The sequence below is a fragment of the Ammospiza nelsoni genome, chromosome 8 (assembly GCF_027579445.1).
Source record: "Ammospiza nelsoni isolate bAmmNel1 chromosome 8, bAmmNel1.pri, whole genome shotgun sequence".
Classification (NCBI taxonomy): domain Eukaryota; kingdom Metazoa; phylum Chordata; class Aves; order Passeriformes; family Passerellidae; genus Ammospiza; species Ammospiza nelsoni.
Window position 1 is genome coordinate 1,186,095 of NC_080640.1, and position 17,405 is coordinate 1,203,499.

Here is a 17,405-nt window from a genome sequence, read left to right on the forward strand (position 1 = left end):
CTGTGCTTTCCCAATGCCTGGAGCTGACCCTGGGAGTACAAACTGAATACAAAACCTGATAAACTCATCTGCAAACTGCTCAAAGTTCACAAATTAAACCCCATTTGCATACAAAAAGCTCATTGAAAAGAACATTGAGGGCCAGATTCTGTTCTTTTGGTTTCCAACGGGTTCCAGGCTTATTCCTGGGCTGGTTTCTGGGCTGGTTCCAGGCTGGTTCCCAGGATGGATCATGGGCTGGTTCCAGGCTGGTTCCCAGGCTGGTTCCCATTCTAGTTCCCATTCTGGTTCCCCAGCTGGTTCCCGGCTGGATCTCAGCTGATTCCCGGGCTGGTTCCCTGTTTGTTCCAGGCTGGTTCCCAGCCGTTGCTCCACAGGCAGTAACTCATCACTGCCACCACAGGAAGGAGCTCCAGCACTGCTCGTGGAGCATCGCCCAGCCCTGTGTCTGCCTGGGCTCACATCTGCCCGTGCTGCTCCGTGTGCTCCATACCTGCTGATACCTTCAGTTCCAGCCCTGCTATTCCAGGTTGTGCCCTGCCCCAGGGTGCCCCTGCACCCCACACCCAGTGCCAGCAGCTGTGCCCACAGCCCAGCACACACAGCAATCCTTTCCAGCCCCAGAACCAAGGACAGCGCTGCAGCTTCAGCCCCAAAAGTGCCCAGAGCAGCCTGGGAGGGTGGGACTGCGTCCCTGGAGCTGGGATTGGGCACTGAACCCAGCACGGAAATGGAGCAGAACTGACCAAAGTGTGAGAGATCCTGAGCCGGGGCCCAGCTGGGCTGGAGCCACTGCCCAATAATTCCTGTGAGGGAATTATTTCCTTTTAATAAATCCCTGTTTTATTCTTTAACTCTGTACAGCCTCTGCTCCAGGGAGCTCTCAGGTATCCCCTTCTTCTGAGCATCCCATTCCCACAGGGCCGAGGTCCTGCAGGGAGCTGGGCCCCCTCCTGTCCCCACAGCGAGGGGATGGACAGAATGGATGGGATGGATGGGAAGGGATGGGATGGACAGGATGGATGGGATGGACAGGATGGATGGGATGGACAGGATGGAGAGGATGGACAGGATGGATGGGATGGATGGGAAGGGATGGATGGGATGGACAGGATGGATGGGATGGATGGGAAGGGATGGATGGGATGGATGGGATGGACAGGATGGATGGGATGGACAGGATGCAGCTCAGGGCTGCAGAACCTTGCCTGCTCCAAGCCTCCCTCCCAGGCTGCCTGTGAGTACCCCAGCATGTCTCACAGCAGGATTTGCAATTCTGAGCCAGCCTGAAGAAGACATAAAGTTCTGTTTTATCAGCAGGGAGAGCTCCTAGCGTAACCTTTGCAGCAGCAGCAGATCAGCTGGGTTGATCGACCCTTCAGAAGGCTGGGGATGCTCCTGACACAGCTCCATCCTCACCTGGGGTGTGCCAGGTGCATGAACTCTGGTTCACAGAACAACCAGGCTGGAGAGACCTCCAGGATCATCCAGCCCAGCCCCAACACCCCAACTAAACCCTGGCACCCAGTGCCACATCCAGGCTTTGGTAAACCCTGGCACCCAGTGCCACATCCAGGCTTTGTTAAACACACCCAGGGATGGTGACCCCACCACCTCCCTGGGCAGAACATTCCAGAACTTTGTCACCCCTTGAGAGGATGTCCAGGCTGACACAGGGATCCCCAGGGCTGGAAGGGACCTTAAATCCCAACCAGAGCGACCCCTGCCATGCCCAGGGCACCTTCCCTGTCCACGGTGCTCCCAGGTCTGTCCCAGCTGGATTTGGACACTGCCTTTGCCCACAGGTGTGAGAGGGTGAGATTTGCTGATTTACAAAGCAGAAGGTCAGGGGAGCTCCTGGGGGGCTCCTGGGGCTGCCAGGTGGCTCAGGGACCCCCATCCCTTCCCAAATCCCCCACCCTGGGCACACCTGAGTGCTCCCAGAGGCTGCCCCAGCCTCATGCCCTGCTGTCAAAGCTATTTAAGCATCTTTTCTCATGTCTCTGTTGAAGAACAAGTATTATCTCCAGGAAAAAGTGTCCCTGGCTGCCTCCCAGTCACCTCCTGCCTGATACCAGGAGTTACAGAACACAGGCAATAGGAAAAGAATAAAAATACAGCAGATAAGTGGGCTTTGTACACAAATTAAATTAAATTAAAGTATGTTCACAAAATACACAAGTGGAAACCACATGGTCTTTGGCCCTAATGTGTTACAAAGAGAATTTTGGTTCCAGGACACCCCCAAAGGGGACAGACCTTTATTTAGGCAACCCAAAATGCCCAAATGCAAAGCAAATTTAAAAACCAATTACTTAAACCAACGTTTCTCACTTTTTTTCCCCAATTTAAATCATGATTAAAAGCAGCTCCTTGGCTGATTTCAGTCAAACCACCCAGTCTCTCTCTGCTGATCTCAAGCTGTTAAATAAGAAACAGCAAATCATCAATAACCCATCTGTGTCACAGCTGAGGAGCAGCCCCACAGGGCAGGAGCTCCCTGGCTCTCCTGTGGCAATCCCTGGGTTCTGAGGGATGAGGAGCCCAGAGGAAACCCTAAAATGGAGTTTGTCCCCCCAGGTGTGTGCCAGGAGCCAGAAGGGAGGGCAGGGTGCTGAGCAGGCATTTCCACTCCCCAAAAAGAGCCCAAATCACCCTTGAGAGGCACAGGCAGCAATTCCATTGCACAAAAATTGAGGGTGGGTATAGGGGAGAGCAGGGTTAGGAGTGTTATTGCATTCAGTGAGGGGATTTTGGTCCATGCAGTTATTAGGGCAGATAGCTTTAGGACTTTGGTTGTGTTTAGGGTGAGGAAAATTATTGCAGTTATTATACATTATAGGTAAAAGCTGAGGAGGGAGAGTTTAGGGTTGTAGATGATAGTGATTGCTATTCAGCCTAGGTGGGAGATGGAAGAAAAAGCTGGGATTTTTCAGATTTGTGTTTGGTTGAGTCCTATCCATCTTCCCAGGGCTGCTGAGAGCATAGCCAGGATAGTTAGGAGTGTAGGGTTTCACAAAATATCTTGGTTTGGAAAGACAGGAGTCTGCTAAGGAAGGCAGGAGCCTCCCCTGAAATGGAGAATGTAAACCCTCCCCACCCCTCCCAGTTGCTGTAAATTTTAAATTAAGGGGCTCTCAGGCAAAAATATGGGAGCAGGAAATAACAGTTCTTTAATAGGGAAAGGAAACAAAAAAAAAAAAAAAGGGATAAAATAAACAATGCAGTGCACTAGAACAACACTGCCAGAGTCAGAACCCAACCTGACACCCTGTGGGTCAGGGTGCTGGCGGCAGTCCCATTGGAATTGTGGCTGCAGTGTCAGGGGTGGTTCTGTTGGAGCAGGGATCCTATAGAAGGATGTGTTCTTCCTCTGAAGATCCAGTGGAAGGAGAGGCAGCTGCTGTTCCTCTGGGAATCCCGTGGAGAAAGCCGTGCTGGTGTCTCAAAACCTCTGGATTATATCTGGGCAGCAATGCTTGGGTCCTCCCCCTGGATTATGTCTGGGTAACAATGCTTGGCTCCTCCCTCTGGATTATATCTGGGCAGCAATGCTTGGGTCCTCCCCCTGGATTATATCTGGGCAGCAATGCTTGGCTCCTCCCCCTGGATTATATCTGGGCAGCAATGCTTGGCTCCTCCCCCTGGATTATATCTGGGTAACAATGCTTGGCTCCTCCCCCTGGATTATATCTGGGCAGCAATGCTTGGCTCCTCCCCCTGGATTATATCTGGGCAGCAATGCTTGGCTCCTCCCCCTGGATTATATCTGGGCAGCAGTGCTTGGCTCCTCCCTCTGGGCTCACATCTCCCAATGGGATGCTGTAGTTCTTATCAGCCCTGCAGGGACATTCAATAGCTGTTATCAGCAATGTCCCCTCCCGAGGGAGGTGTGAATGTGGTCACTCAGAGAGAGAGATAAGGCAAACTGCCCACTTGACAAAGGCAATCTGCCATACAGATGGTGATTGAAAACACCTTGCATGGCAATCTTCAGCACAAAATTTCCCAAAAATTCCTGCGGGTGCCAGCCCTGCTTTGGGAAAACCCACCCAGGATGGGGACCCTGCACCTGCAGAGCGTGGCAGCCGGCAGGTCAGGCGATAATTTAGGGAAAGCCCTCTGAGATCACGGAGCCCAAGCATTCCCAGTAGGGCCAGGATGATGAAAGGAGCAGGGAAGGGCCTGTCAGGCAGAGGAGGAAGAGCGGGGCAGCCCCGGGAGGCAGGCTGGGGGTGCCGGGGCTGCCTCGGAGCCGTTCCCCACGGCTGGGGAATTCCCTGCCGGCTGCAGCTCCCCGCTTGTCTAATTGTCCTTGATGGATTTGCCGTCCCCCAGGAGCGCCAGGCAGACCTCGCAGCTCCAGATGTCTGAATATTATGCAGGAAGCTGGTAAACAAATTCCTCCTATTTTTCCTGCTAGCAATTAGGAACGTAGGAAGAACACATTGCTGAGCAGGCGAGGGATGCACGGCAGATATTTCATATGCATTTATAGCCACTTAACGCCTCTGGAAGGGTGATAAACACCGACTATAGTAAATCTGTTTGATCGACCCTTGTTGCTACAAAATCCGGGAAAACTCAAAATAAAGGGAAAAAACAAAACAACCAAATGTTGAAATAAGAGTTAAAATTGGGATAAATTAGTGATTACAACTTCTTTCATGTTAACTATCAAGCACTTGGGTGACAGAGCAGCTCTGCCACTTCCCCGTAGCAGGTTTTTTAGGTGATTTTAACTTTTCGCCCCAATTTCAGCAGGAGATCAGGTCCCTGCCTGGCTCCTGTGCCTCCCCTCTCCGTTCATTTCTCTGCCTGCTCCAGCAAGCCTGCCCTGGGAGGGATGGCTTAGGTGGCTTCAGGAGCCTTTGCCAGCATTAATTGTTATTATTTTAGAGCCCCACAGGGTGCAGACTTGGAAAAGGAGAATTTGTTCAAAAGACTGGGAGGGAAATTAAAAAATCCAGCGCCATGGCAGTGCAAAACCAGCCCAGGGACAGAGCTGGGAAAGCTGGACAGGGAATTACAGAGCTGGGAAAGCTGGACAGGGAATTACAGAGCTGGGAAAGATGGACAGGGAATTGCAGGGCTGGGAAACCTGGAGAGGGAATTGCAGGGCTGCAGCTCACAGGGGGAATGGAGGGATGATGCTCCTGGAAAGCACAAGCCACACAGCCACATGCTGGAATTCTACAAGCTGCAGAAATTTGGGAGCAATTAGATGCATTTTGTGGTGAAAGGGAGCTTTATCCAGCCCAGCTGCTCTGAAGTTATCAGTGCCGTGGTGTTTTCTGGGAGAATTAAGGTTGTCTCTGTTTCAAACCAAGAACTGAGCTGAGATCTCTTTTCGAGGCTAGAAAGTCCCAATAACAGCTGTGCCAGGGTGGGTTTCCCATCCTTTTAGGCTGGATTTTGGTCTGAGGACAGATAAATGGCTCTGAAGTAGAGGGAAAACCTACAGGGAGATGGAGGCAGTTCCTCCTCTGCAGCTTCAGGGTGTTCAGTGTTCCCCAGGCCTGTCTGAGGTCCCAGGGCTCTGTCTGAGCATCCCCAGAGCCAGCAGAGCCCCTGTCCCTGCTGCCCAGCCCACCTGGGACCCTGGGCACCCCCTCTGAGCTGCTGTCCAGCCCCAGGGGCACCTGTGCAGGTGGGACCCCCATGCCCACCTGGCCCAGCACCCCGAAAGTGCCAGGGCCCCCCATGCCAGGAGCTGCAGAGGGCCTGCAGGGCCCTGCTGGCCATGGTGCCATCACCCTCATCACCTCAGGGCATCTGAGCTGCTCACTGAATCATTCTGTGCCCTGCTTTTGTGCATCTTTGCTCTCAAAACTAAAGATATTCTCCCTTCTGACACTTCTGGGCATTGCCCTGCCCAAGAAGGGGTCCCAAATCCAGGTGCAAGAGGCAAGGCTGCTGCTGCACCAGCTCCTGGCCCCTTTGTGAGGGGTTAGCCATCCTTTAGCCATCATTTAGCCACCCTTTATCCATCCTTCATCCATCCTTTACCCATCCTTTCCCCATCCTTTTTCCATTCTTTAGGGGTGTCCCAAGCCCAGGGCAGTGTTAAGGACAGCCAGGGCTCCCAAGCACAGCCCAAAGGCAGGTGCTGCACTTTGCAAAGCATCATTTTCACCCCATTTTACATTTTTTCTCCCAAATGAAGGTGCTGGTGAGGCCCAAGCTGGCCCAGAGCATTCTGGCCTGGCTGTGTTTGTTTTGGAGCCTGGCAGGAAGGCTTTGGTGCCACCTCTGCTTAGGGAAAGGGTGAGGAAACCCGAGCCTGGCCTTTTCAAGCCTTCTCAAGTGAAGGTTAAAATAGCCCTGGGCCCAGAGCAGCTGAGATGCTCCTGTCAGACCAGAGCTGGGAGAGCAGCACGAGGATGGAGCCATGGTGTGACAGTGCTCACAGGGGTCCCAGGATGAGGGAAGAGACGAGGATCTGACTCCATGTTTCACACGGCTGATTTATTATTTTATGATATATATTATATTAAAACTATACTAAAAGAATAGAAGAAAAGGTTTCATCAGAAGGCTGGCTAAGAATAGAATAGCAAAGAATGATGACAAAGGCAGTTGTCTCAGACTCTCTGTCCGAGCCAGCTGACTGTGATTGGCCATTAATCAGAAACAACCCCATGAGACCAATCCCAGATGCACCTGTTGCATCCCACAGCAGCAGATAACCATTGTTTGCATTTTGTTCCTGAGGCCTCCCAGCTTCTCAGGAGGAAACATCCTAAGGAAAGGATTTTCCATAAAAGATGTGTGTGACAGCCACTGAGCCAAATGATGTCTCCATCCCACAGCACCCCCAGGGGGCTCAGAGCCCCCGGTGCCCCAAACCCCAGCTCTGCAAAGGGGGTTTAAAATCCCTTCCCATTTCTGTTAATTTCTGCAGCAGAAATAACCTGCAGCCCTGCAAAGTGTCCATTTGCTGCCTGCCTCCCTCTCCTCTGGCTCAGGTGTGTGTGTGGAGCCCAGACCTGTTGGAGGACTCAGCTCTCTCCTGCTCCTCGCCACGATGAAGGAATTAAATACAAAATCTTCTGTAGGAAGCAATTGTGAAGTGTGGAAGTTTCTAGTCAGGCAAATAAATTGGATTTAAGTATATTACAGTCATAATCTTTTTCTGCCTCTCTCCAGACAGCCTTTGTACATGGAGAAATGAGAATGTATTCTCAGACAAATCTTGACCTGAGGGAGAAGGCTGCGGGAATCTGGATTTTCAATAACATAAGACAATAAAGCTCAGACTCCTAACCTGCCGCAATATGGTAAAAGTATAAAGAGCTTAGCAACTAATAAAAGAAAAGGGTCTTCCAACTCATATTTGAAGATCTAGACCCCCAAAAGGACACTTCATAAAGATCATAATGGGTTAGTCAGTATCTAACAGATACCATGTACCTTGTTGACCAATTGTCTGACAGTTGTCTTCTGCAGGCCTGGATATTAATAAGCCTCGTGTTGACTTCCTTGGGGTATTTTTTCTTCGTAATTGTACATCTCCTTGTTGTGACACTGCAGCCTGCTATGTATTTATTTAATGCCATTCCTACAGAAAAAAAAATTAAAAAATAAAAAATATCAGTGTATGTACAGCATTGTTTCCTGAGATGAGATGCACACACTGCAAATTTCTTCCCCCTCTGAGGCTGCAGAATCAAAGCCAGGCAGAGGGAGAGCTCCTGGACTTGGGGCAAAGAGGAAACCCAGATGTGTTTTCCCCTCAGGTATGAATGTGTCTTACTCCCTGCCTTACACAGGGAATACAAAGGGATTCAATTATCACCGCATTTTGATTTCCAATAATAACAAAAACTCCTTCTGGAAGGGATTCCATTAAGTAATGTTTTGACAGATAATGCTGGTGCAAAGTAGCTGTCAGTCAGTCAGGCAGCCAGATCAAGGGGAAGCAGATGCACCAGGCAGGGAACAGGGAGGCTTAGGGAGTGAAAATGGAGCCTGCCACAAACTCCTCTCGCTAACAAAACAAAACAAAAGAAAACAAAACAAAACACAGCAAAGGCAGCCCGGGGCCCCATCCTGCTCTCAGTGCCAGGGCAGCTCTGAGCGCAAGGAAAATGTCCCGGGGCTGCCTGAGAGAGGGGCTGCGTCTGTGCCCAGTGTAGGGTGCTGAGGGCACCTGTGCCAGCCAAGGTACAGGGTGAGAGGGCACCTGAGCCCAGGTACAGGGTGCTGAGGGCACCTGTGCCCAGGTACAAGGTGTTTGGGGCATCTGAGCCCAGTGCAGGTTGTTGGGGGCACCTGTGCCAGCCCAGGTAGGAGCAGGTGCCACACTGGCACGGGAGGGAGCAGAGCTGGACTCCAGGCTCCCTGCAGGGTTTGGCCAAGCCTCCCTGTGCCCTGCTCCAGCCCCAGCCCAGCTGATGGCCAGGACATCTTTGAAAATCCCAGGTTTCCCCAAAAGCTGCTTTGCTTTGCCACTAAACCAGGCTCGGGCCCTGTTTGCTGCGGGGCCCCTCTCCCATGGCCTGGAGAATCCCAAAGGGGAGCTCCATCCCACCATCCCAGCATGGAACCCTCACTGGGCTGGCTGGGAGGGACCCCAGATGCCCCCAGGGCCACCCTGCCATGGCAGGGACACCTTCCCCTGACCCCAACGTCCAGCCTGGCCTGGAACTTCACTCCCCCGCCCTCACCCCAAAGTCTGTCCTGTGATTAAGAACTTTCCTTTTGCCCCGAGCGCTGCACAGAACCCCGCACAAACGCTTTGTCACATCCCCCTTTCACCAGTAACTCCCCCTGCCTGTGCTGGTCCCCGTTCCCCTCCACAGGACCTTGGGGTCACTCCTGGCGCTGCTGCCCTACAGGAATTCCTTTGGATTCCTCTCCTGAGGCTTCCCGTGTCCTGCCCCCAGCGTGGGATTCCAGGGATAAATGGAACAGCACCGTGGAGGCACAGCCTGAGCTGGAAAAGGCGCAGGAGAGCACTAAGGAGAATGTTAAAATTACCAATATTTTGATTTATGGCAGCGTCCAAAGCCACAGCAGAGTGTGATGTGAGCCTGATGCAGATGGGGCTGCTCCAATTCTGATCCTGGCACAGCCCAGGATAACATAAATTGTTACAAGATAAATAAGAGAAGTGTTTCAAGGCATTTGCTGAGGGGCCAGATTAAATTACAATTAATTACATTCTTTAAAATCTCCAAACTTTCCCTGCAAGTCCTGAATGAGCTCGTTGAAAACTTTTAGCTATAAACTATATTTGAAAGGCATTCAGCTTTTAAAAAATAGATTTTCTTTTGTCCACTGCTGAACTTCTCCTGGAAGCTGAGCCCAAAGTTTAATATGGGATTAAGAGAGAAAATAGCCAGGCAGAAGATTCTAGAATTCTCTCTGGAGTTTCATGGGTCTGACATGGCAAACTCCAGCTCCTTCTCCCAAAACAACCCCTCCATCCCACCAGGGTTAAGAGATGCCTTAACCTGCTCTGGAGGAAATCTTCGATTAAAGTGTTTTAACTGAAATTTCTCCGTTTCTAGGTAAAATTTCATGTGGGAAGGAAAAATCAGAAAAAAAAAAAAAAGCAGTAAAAGTTTTTCTAAGGAAGAAATGAAGTGAGGAAGGGATCTCATCCACCAGCTCCATATTCCTCCAGCACCTTCCCCACCAGTGATGTGGGTAAAAATACCAATATTTATGGGAGATACATATTGGTATTTATTGGTATTGGAGATAAATATTGGTATTTACGAGTATGGGAGATAAATATTGGTATTTATCGGTATTGGAGATAAATATTGGTATTTATCGGTATTGGAGATTTATCGGTATGGGAGATAAGTATTGGTATTTATAAGTTCTGGGGTGTTATTTTGAGGTGCTGTACTCATGGGAGAGTGCTGCAAATTATGGGACAAGGCAAAGGAATAATCCAGCTGGAGAATCCCAACAAAAACTGCTCCAGGACTGTGCGAGAGCCTCGAGGAAAATGGGAAATGCTTCCTTTAAACGGATTATTAATACACACTGAATTGTGTTGCCATGCTCCGGGAAGGGTCAATAGAGGCGGGTTTGGGGTATCTGATATCAGGAATTTGTTCCGGGATTAGTGGCAGGAGGATGCTGTGCCCTGGGGGCCCAGCAAGGACAGCTCGTGGCCTTGGCCTCCGGGGAGCTGCTTTTTTATTTGGCTTTTTTTAAACCCTCGGGCAGGGTTCCGAGGTAAGAGAAGTGGAACTGAACTTAACGAGCAGCTAATTTTATCCTTTGTTTTGCCTGATAAACATCAGCTCGCAAAGTCGGAGCTGAAAACTGCAGCCACGCTTGGGAAGGAAATAACACGGTGTATTTATAGTAAATAATCCTATTTTAGTAATTTTGCACAGAACGGTAGCTGAAAGGTTTGGCTTCATTCCCCCGCTTCACCTGAAGCTGTTTAGCTAAATAAATTTCCATAAACACCTTGTGCTGAACAAACACTAAACGAGGTTTATTTTCACCCCAAAACTCATTTGGACACAAGAGCCCAGAGCAGCCACCCCTCCATGGAAGCTGGGCTGGGCACACACAGGATTGACACAAACACTCTGCCTGGAATGTGAATTTTAATGCCACTAAAGTGCTGGGAATGAAGAAAATTCTGCATGAGAATTTCACTCGGGGAGCCTGGGATGCGATCGAAGCTCCTCCTGTGGCTGCACCAGGCAGAATTTGGGGGAAATTGGGAAAAAATGGGCACTGCCCATCCCTGGCAGCGCCCAAGGCCAGGTTGGAGCAGCCTGGGACAGTGGCAGGGGTGGCAGGGGTGGCACTGGGTGGGATTTGGGGTCACTTCCAACCCAAACCGGGCTGGGATTCTCTAAAAACGCTGAACCTTCATCCCCTCAAAGCCTCCAGCAGCTCCTGCAAAGCAGCACTGCTGGAATTTGGTATGCCCAACTTTGGGAATGCTCCAGGCTGGAGCACGGGCACAGACAAGCACGTTCCAATGCCCCAGCATTGGATCTAGCATTTATTGCAGTATTATCCCTCTATTTATCATTTCTTATTATATTATCACTTTATTTCTCATTTCTAATAATAATATCACTGTATTTATAATTTGTTAAGATTTTATCACTGTATTTGTCATTTATAATAGTATCATAACTGTGTTTATAATTTAAGATACTATCATTGCAATTATCATTTATTCCCATATTATCACTGTGTTTATCATTTATTGAGTTATTATCACTGTATTTATCCTTTATTCCAGTATTATCACTGTATTTATCCTTTATTCCCATATTATCAGTGTTTATTATTTATTGAGACATTATCACTGTTTATCATTTATTGAGTTATTATCACTGTATTTATCCTTTATTCCAATATTATCACTGTGTTTATCATTTATTGAGTTATTATCACTGTATTTATCCTTTATTCCAGTATTATCACTGTATTTCTCCTTTATTCCCATATTATCACTGTGTTTATCCGTTATTTCAGGCCCTGCAGGCTGCCTGTCATCTCTGACACTTTCCTTGACCTGCACCTTTCACATCTCTATTTTCAACCTGGAATTTACCCAAACCCAGGGGTTTGCTGTCCCTCTGAGGATGCCAAACCCCACCAGGGTGCTGCAGTGGGAAAAGCCCTTTTCCCTTTTCCCTTTCCCCTTTTCCTTTTTTCCTTTTCCCTTTCCCTTTTCCCTTTTCCTTTTCTCCTTTTCCCTTTTCCCTTTCCCCTTTTCCCTTTTACCTTTCCCCTTTTCCCTTTCCTGTTTCCCCTTTTCCCTTTCCCTTTTCCCTTTCCCCTTTTCCCTTTCCCTTTTCCCTTTCCCTTTTCCCTTTTCCCTTTCCCCTTTTCCCTTTTCCCTTTTCCCTTTCCCTTTTCCCTTTCCCTTTCCCTTTCCCTTTCCCTTTCCCTTTCCCTTTCCCTTTCCCTTTCCCTTTTCCCTTTTCCCTTTCCCTTTCCCTTTTCCCTTGTCTGTGTCCCAGCCCCAGAGCTGCAGCTGGAGCCAGGGGCCGGGTTTGAGGTCCAGCAGCTGAAAGCCCTTGCTGGAGGAGACAGAGGGGAGCAGCCTGGTGTGCTCTTGCCATGTGGTAATTTTCCAGATAAATGGACAGTTGCTTCAGCAGCTTCCCTGTTGAAGGTCAATGATCCATATAATGCTGGCAATTACAGAAGTATTTCCATTGCAGACTCGGTGACAAATTTTCGGTGCAAGACAACAGAGAGGCTGGAGCAGCAGCAGCACCAGGAGGGGCTGGGGATGCCACAGCACAGCTCCTGCCTGGGCTTTGCTGGAGGAATCAGCCCACCCTGCCCAGCTCACCAGGTAATTCTGGCCCTGTTTCCTCTTATTTGGGCATCTTGTAACCCTCGTTTAATCCTAAAATTGAGTTACCACCTTCTGGTTTTCACACACCCACTTTTCCTGCCTCCCTGGTCAAAGTTCAGCACTTTATAAAGATCCATAGCAAAGTTCAGCTGTTTTATAAAGATCCTCTAGGGCTGAAAGAAAGGGAAAAGGTATCAAAAAGTGCTCAGCAATTGGAAAACTTGGGCTCCCAGCACAAGCACTTCTAATTGCATCCCAAAAGTGGGCAGGAGGCATTTTGGGGAGTGTGTCCTGCTGCTGCTCTCACAGCTGCACCCAGAGCTGGCTGCAATCACAGCTCGTGCTTCAGTCACTGGCTGAACATTCCCAGAAAAATGTGAATTGGAATAAAGAATTGTTCTGTGTAATGAGCTGTGCATGAGGGCTCTGCTGACAGGACCTGAGGGAGCAGCAGGAAGTGGTGCCAGGGGAGGGTTGGGGTGGATTTCAGGGAAGGTTCATCCCCAGAGGGGGCTGGCACTGCCCAGGGAATGGGCACAGCCCTGAGGCTGCCAGGGCTCCAGGAGCCTTTGGACAATGCTCTCAGTGGGGCTTTTGGGGTGTCAGTGCAGGGCCAGGAGCTGCACTCCATCCTTGCGGGTCCCTCCCAGCCCAGGATACTCTGTGATTCCATGAAATAACAACTTGGACTTATATAAAATAGCAGCAGGAAACAGGAAATAACAACAGGATTCCATGAAATAACAGCCTGCACCACGGCACGGGCTGCTTGAGCATCCCTTGCACTCCCAAAAAGCACAAACCTTCCCTGCCCAGAGTCCCAAAAACCAACACCAAGCCTCGGGAAAGGTCTCTGTGCCCCAGCTCAGGGCTGGTGAAGGCAAAGAGGCTCCTGCAGCTCCAGCCCCGGCTGTAACCCCCTGTAAACACCAAAATGTGCCACACACAGGTGCCTCAGCCAGGCAGTGCCCACCTCTAACCACAAACACCCTGGTGAGACCCTGGAAGGCTTCAGTGACTTCTGGGGGGAACACACGAAACCCGAGGCAGTGCCTCCCCTGGGGATTGCGCTTCTGCTCCAGTTCCAGTTTGCTGCAGCTTTTACCCATGGTGTGCAGACAGAACTGCCATTGCATTCCCTCCAAATGAGCAGGAAACACCCATAAAGAGCAGCCTTGATGGTGATGGTGAGCAACCCAGCAGGGAAATGCCCATAAAGAGCAGCCTTGATGGTGATGGTGAGCAACCCACCAGGGAAATGCCCATTAAGAGCAGCCTTGGTGGTGATGGTGAGCAACCCAGCAGGGAGGGACTGGGAGCTGCTCAGGAACCTGCCTCAGAACTTCAGCACATTCTGCCAAAAAGGAAAGAGAGGAGAAGGCAGAGTGGAAATGCAGGATTTGAACCTTCATGTAGGGAATGAAAGGATGTTTACAGGGACACCAGCAGCACAGCCATCCCTCCCTCCCCAGCAGCAGGAGCACTCTGGAGGAGCCAGGACTGAGCCTGCCTTGTGCAAATAAGTGATTTTGGAGGAGAATAATTAATAAAGGGCGTGGGTTTGAGTATCTTGTGAGGACAGTGGCTCATTTATGAAATTTGCATTGATAACCCACAGCCTTGGAACAGCTGGATGGCTCTTGGGTCACAGCCTGGTTTGGGCTGGAAGGGACCTTTGGGACCACCCTGCCCCAACCCCTGCCACAAACAGGGACCCTGCCTGCCACACCAGCTTGTGCAGATCTTGCAGAATTAGCCCCAGCTCGTGTTTCTCAGAGAGATCAGAAGGGGTGGGGCAGTCCAAGGGCTGAGCACCTCAACCTCCTCCACCCTCAGGCCCCTCCTGCCCACCAGCCCCACAATTCAACATGAAATCAAAAATTAAAAGGAAAGATTTCTCTGTGACAGCGTTCACAGGGGTTTCTGGATGAGGGAAGAGGTGAGGATCTGGCTCCATGTTTCACAAGGCTGATTTATTATTTTATGATATATATTACATTAAAATTATACTAAAAGAATAGAAGAAAGGATTTCCTCAGAAGGCTGGTTAAGAATAGAGTAATAAAGAATGATAGCAAAGGTTTGTGGCTCAGCTCTCTGTCCGAGCCAGCTGACTGTGATTGGCCATTAATCAGAAACAACCCCATGAGACCAATCCCAGCTGCACCTGTTGCATCCCACAGCAGCAGATAACCATTGTTTGCATTTTGTTCCTGAGGCCTCCCAGCTTCTCAGGAGGAAAAATCCTAAGGAAAGGATTTTCCATAAAAGATGTCTGCGACAATTTCTCCTACAAGACCCCAAATAATTAAGTAATGATTACATAGTGTTGGACATCAGGAAGAATTTGCCCATGGAAAGGGTGGTCAGGTGTTGGCAGGGACCGCCCAGGGAGGTTTGGAGTGCCCATCCCTAGAGGTGGCACTTGGTGACAAGGTGGGGATTGGCACAGGTTGCACTCCATGGTCTGGGAGGGCTTTTCCAAGCCCTGGGATTCTCCACAGCTGCCTTCCTGCACCATGGCTGAGCTCCTGGGGCTCTGCTGCACTGCACAGTAACAGATGTGATGTCCAATCCAGCACAAGCAGGAAGTTTTTGGGGTGTTTGGTAGGCCTGTCATCGGAGGAGCACTTGGAGCTGCATTAACTCCCAAGTTTAGCAGTTTTTAAATCACTGCTTGATGGCTGATCTCTCATTGCTGCGCAGAGCAGCTCCAGCCAGCAAGCCCTGTGCGTGTGCTCCAAGCCCCTGAGGAAGGGACAGAACCATGGGAATGAGAAATTCAGCGTCTGATGTGAGCTGGGGCAGCTCATGGGAGCTCTGCACCCTGGCTCTCCCTTCCTGAGCTGCAAACAGCCTGGACACAAAACCTCCTCCCCAAAGCCTCCCCCAGCCCTCCCCACCCTTGGACACATCGTGGAACTCCACACTGCCTCAGAAATTGCAGAAAAGTTGTCTCTGTGGTGATTGACTCTCCCCACGGCCTCTTGTGAAATTTTTTTCCAAGTTCCAGCTGGTCACACAGGGTTTGGTTCACAAAAGTGTTGCACATTATTAGATTTTCCGATAAAATGGGCTCTTTTGTGATTCAGAAAGCCTCTGCTCCTGCAGACAACTGGCGTGCTCTTTGTTCTTCACCCCAGAGAGGAGGCAGCCAAACTGCAGTGCACTCGGATGGAAAGAGGCATTCCCGATCAGAAATGCAGATGGAGCATCCCTTGAGCAGTGCAAACAAAGCAGCCCCCAAGTTCAGGAAGGGGCTGGAAGCACAGGGCAGGGCTCGGCTGGGGTTTGCTGCCCCCATCATCACCCTCGGGGTGACAGCTCAGCCCTGCCCACCCACGGGATGTGGTGCCAGGGAAGATCCTGGCTCTGCATCCTGCCCTGGGTTGGAACTTGCCACGTTTAACTGGTGATAAAAGCTGGTTAAGGGAAGCAGAAACACCACTGAGCTTGGGAGAGATCTCCAGGATTGAGTCAAAACTGTGCCCATCCCCACCCTGTCCCCAGCTCTGAGTGCCAGCTCCAGGTGCCACCTGCAGGGATGGGCACTGCAACCCTCCCTGGGCAGTGCCTGATCCCCCTTTCCATGGGGCAATTCCTGCTGTGCCCGCCCTGAGCCTGCCCTGAGCCCCCTTTCCATGGGGAAATTCCTGCTGTGCCCGCCCTGAGCTGCCCTGAGCTCCCGTTCAATGGGGAAATTCCTGCTGTGCCCACCCTGAGCCTGCCCTGAGCCCCCTTTCCATGGGGCAATTCCTGCTGTGCCCGCCCTGAGCCTGCCCTGAGCCCCCTTTCCATGGGGCAATTCCTGCTGTGCCCACCCTGAGCCTGCCCTGAGCTCCCTTTCCATGGGGCAATTCCTGCTGTGCCCGCCCTGAGCTGCCCTGGGCACCCTGAGGCCGGGCAGAGGAGGGAGGAGGCAGCACTGCCCCAGCCCTGCTGCCCTGCACAGAATCCCCGAGGGTTTGGCTGGAAGGGACTCTGCAATCGTCTGCTCCAGGTCCTGCCAAGGCAGGGTCACCACGAGCAGGGGCACAGGACCAGAGCCAGGCGGGTTGTGGTCATCTCCAGCTGGGAAGGAGACTGCACAACCTCTGTGCCAGCCCTCCACTGAAGCCTCTCCAGCTCTTCCTTTTCCCTCTTGTCCTGAGAGATGGAAAGAAAAGTCCAAGCCCCAAATTAGGTTTCCATGAAGGACCCAGCCCAGTACAGATTGGAGCATTAAGGGTTGCAATGAAAGAAAACAAACATTGCAGTTGTGCAGGTGCAAGGTGTGGCTGCCCATTGGACACCACCTGCAGCTCCAGCTCCTCCCGGTCTCAAAGTCAAGATGAAAAAGCAAAGAGAAAAGGTAAAACCCCTGTAGAAACAGAAAGAACTTCCACTATTAGAAGAATTACTGTGTTCAGGGGACGTTTCTTCAGTATGGAGTGTGCAACAAGCAAGAACAAGTTCAGGGGAGAATGATCTACGTGGGGATAGCACCTCAGAAATTCCCAGTGCAACACCTCGTGTCTCCTACAACTCAGGTTATTTATCAACAGCAACACAACATTTTGGGGCGAAAACTACATTTCCCTCCATTCCCACCTGCTGAGAGATCCCTGACAAAGCACAAGCATTTAGTGATGTCCAGCAGCACCGCCGTTCCTGAGGACACGAATGAACAATCCAAGTCTCCTCATCTCCTGCTGCCTGCTTTCCATCCCCTTCGACTTTGCATTTTGCAAAACACCAAAACGTTCTCATCCTCACAGCCTCCTCCCTGAAAGGCCGAATCCCCGACGGGAGCATGGTCACGGTGAGGTCAATGACAATGGGGTGTCCGATGTCACAGATTCCAGCTGCGGTGACACAGCGGGGCCGGGATGGGGGAGAGACTCTCGGGGTGACGCGCTTTAATGAGCCCATGTTAATGAGCCGCTAATCAGAGAGCGGCGATTTGCATTTCACAGTGGCTCCGATGGAACTCTCCGCTGGAGAGGGGAAACCGGCAGAAACCAAATTCTGCGAGATTCACACCGGGAACGGCACCAGGAACGCACCGAGAACAGCGCTGGGAGTGGCACTGGAAACGCACCGGGAACGCAGCAGGGAGGGT